This window comes from Marmota marmota, unplaced genomic scaffold, assembly GCF_001458135.2.
Source record: "Marmota marmota marmota unplaced genomic scaffold, marMar, whole genome shotgun sequence".
Lineage (NCBI taxonomy): Eukaryota > Metazoa > Chordata > Mammalia > Rodentia > Sciuridae > Marmota > Marmota marmota.
In genome coordinates this window covers 114,241-117,273 of record NW_026006687.1, presented here as the reverse complement: position 1 = coordinate 117,273, position 3,033 = coordinate 114,241, and the positions used below count along the sequence as shown (strand labels likewise).

General features: G+C 40.0%; 1 long non-coding RNA gene across 1 annotated transcript in view; it reads right to left on the bottom strand.

The window, feature by feature from the left end:
- LOC125614754 overlaps nt 1-3,033 on the bottom strand; it is a 15,613-nt gene that overhangs the window by 2,498 nt on the left and 10,082 nt on the right. The window lies entirely within an intron of this gene.

Below are 3,033 nucleotides of genomic sequence, written 5' to 3'. Positions count from 1 at the left end.
CTCTCTCTCTCTCTCTCTCTCTCTCTCTCTCTCTCTCTCTCTCTCTCTTTCTCTCCCCCCTCTCCCTCTCTCTCTCTGTCTGTCAAACCCCCCCATTCCTGGTGTGATGTCTTGAGCCATTTCCCTCCACCACACTCTCCCACCATGATGTTCAGGCACATCTCTAGCCTCAAGGAATGGAGTCAAGCTTCTATGTACTGAGACCTCTGAAATTCTAAGACCCCAAATAAACTTTTCATGCTCTAATTGTTCTTGTCAGGTTTTTGGTCACAGTAGAAAAAAGCTGACGTTAAAAAAGGAGTCCATCAGTACCACAAAATCTTGCCTCAAGAAATAATAAGAAGCCTTTTACAATTTGCATGTTATGTTTGTTTCTGTTCAAATTTGCCTCTTTTGGTGGAGATATACTTTAGGGTGGATAGGGAACTCTTTACTACTTCTTGAATATCATATTACTTATTAGAAAGTTAAGAAAAATATATTTTTCATATATTTTTAGTTGCTGAGAAATAAAAAGTTGGAAGTAATTTAGTAGAATTTTAGAAAATTATTTATGCTTATCTAAATTATATAATCAAGTAAATGTTTCTATGTAGAATATAAATATTCCCATTTAGATTTAAAAATAAACACCTACCATGGTGGTATACTCCTGTAATGTCAGCAACTTCAGAGGCTCAATCAGGAGAATTTCAAGTTCAAGTTCAGCCTCAGCAACTTAGCAAGACCCTGTCTCAAAAAAAAAAAATGCTGGCAATATTTACCAGTGGTAAAGTGTCTCTGGGTTCATTTCTTGGCACCAAAACAAACAAAAAAACAACCCTTGTGCAGTTAAATATTATAAATGTTTGGTTTGATATAAAGAATGTACCACATGTACTTTACAGTCTGCAAAATAGTAGCCTAAAAGTAACAGGAATGGATTGGGAATGGATTCCCCCCATGTCGAATGGGGAAAAAAATAAAACAAGTTACTAATGTTCTTGAGACTTTTCAAAGAATTTTTTTATTAGACAATTTTATCATCTTTTCTAAAGAGAGAGATGGCTTTTTATACAGCTTCATTATTCAGATAGAAAAGTGGAGATTGAAAATGATGTAATGAATACCAACCGAGCCTTCATAGGCAGTGGCCACAGGATTGAGACGGGGCTTGGGAGAGCCAGTTAGGACCCACCCGTTGCATCAGTCACCCAGCAAAGGGAATGAACTGTCACCATTTGCATGAGATACCACCATGGCAGAGAACTGACATCACCAGAATGCAGCGGAGAAGATAACTTCATTGAAACCAGCAGCAGCAGTGACTTCTTCCCTTCCTTTCTAATACCTTTCCTCCCAAGCATCAAATAAATTTATTGGAGTAAACAGTAACTCAGCAATCAAATAGACAAGAAGTAACATGAGCAGCATGAAAAAGCAAGGAAGAAAAGGAGTACAAACAATGGAGGACAGCCTAAATATTCAGAAGGACCTAGAGACATCAGAAAAATGGTCAAATAAAGAACTGAAGGAATACCTTAGACAGATGGAATGGAACCATAAAGAGGATATGAGACAGCAAATTCAAACAGTGAAAGAACACATTGAAAATGAATTACATAAACAGATAAAAGAAGCAAATAAGCATCTTTACAGGAGATAGAGATTATAAAAAAAATCAAACAAGAATTCAGCAGCACATGGACCCTTCTCAAAGATAGACCATATATTATGACATAGGGCAACTCTTAGTAAATATAAAGGTGTGGAGATAATACCATGAAACTGGAAATCAATGATAAAAGAAGGAAGGAAAAATCCTGCATCACCTGGAAAATGAACAATATGTTACTGATTGATCAATGGGTTACAGATGACATCAAGGAGGAAATCAAAAAATTCTTAGAGATAAATGAAAATACAGACACAACATATCGGAATCTATGGGACACAATGAAAGCAGTTTTAAGAGGGAAATTCATTGCCTAGAGGTCATTCCTCAAAAAAAAGAAAAAACCAACAAATAAAGGATCTCACACTTCATCTCAAAGCCCTAGAAAAGGAAGAGCAAAACAACAGCAAATGTAGCAGAAGGCAAGAAATAATTAAAATCAGAGCGGAAATCAACAAAATTGAAACAAAAGAAACTATTGAAAAAATTTACAAAACTAAAAGTTGGTTCTTCAAAAAAATAAATAAGATTGACAGACCCTTAGCCATGCTAATGAAGAGAAGAGAGAGAACTCAAATTACTAACATACGGGATGAAAAAGGTAACATCACAACAGATACTACAGAAATACAGAAGATAATTAGGAATTATTTTGAAAACCTATATTCCAATAAAATAGAAGATAGTGAAGACATTGAGAGACCGGAGATCCAGGCTGACTGATCCGCGGCCCTCCCCGCGGCCCGCCCCGCGACTACAGATGGTGGGGCGCGCAGAGAAGCGACCAGCAAGCAGAGAGAAACGGCACTGCGGATTCTGTGGAGTCCTGCTGGCTATGCCCTCACTGAGCTCTAGGCTGAGTTCGGGGTTTGAGACGGGGGAAGGAAGTGGTCCAGTTCTATCCCTCACACCGGACAGCCCACCAAGGAAGCCAATGGCCACCATCTTGGAGAGCTAACGTCACCATCACCAGTTTATGACAGATTGCAACAATAAAACAGGTGTGTGTTACTCAGCCCATCTCCCATACAGCGGGGAATTCGCATAAAATCTCTCCCCGGCTTTCGGGGGGAGGGATTATCAGAACGAGCCTGCATAGAGACGTGGGGAAAGGTAAAGACACCTGACCTCCAACTCCCCCTCCCATCAGCGGTGAAAACGAAACCTGTCTTGCCAGCTCTGAGGGAGGGGGAAGCTGAAAAAATCAAAACAATAGGGTGCCGGTTCCCAATAGCCACCCTCCACACACAGGAAATTGCAGGCCCAGAGTATAGTTTGAACTACCGAGAGGCATCACACTGGGGAAGGCCTGGCTAGCAGGAGAAGCCAGGGGACGAGGGGCCAGGAATAAACCTAAGCTAACAGGTTTTTGAGACACA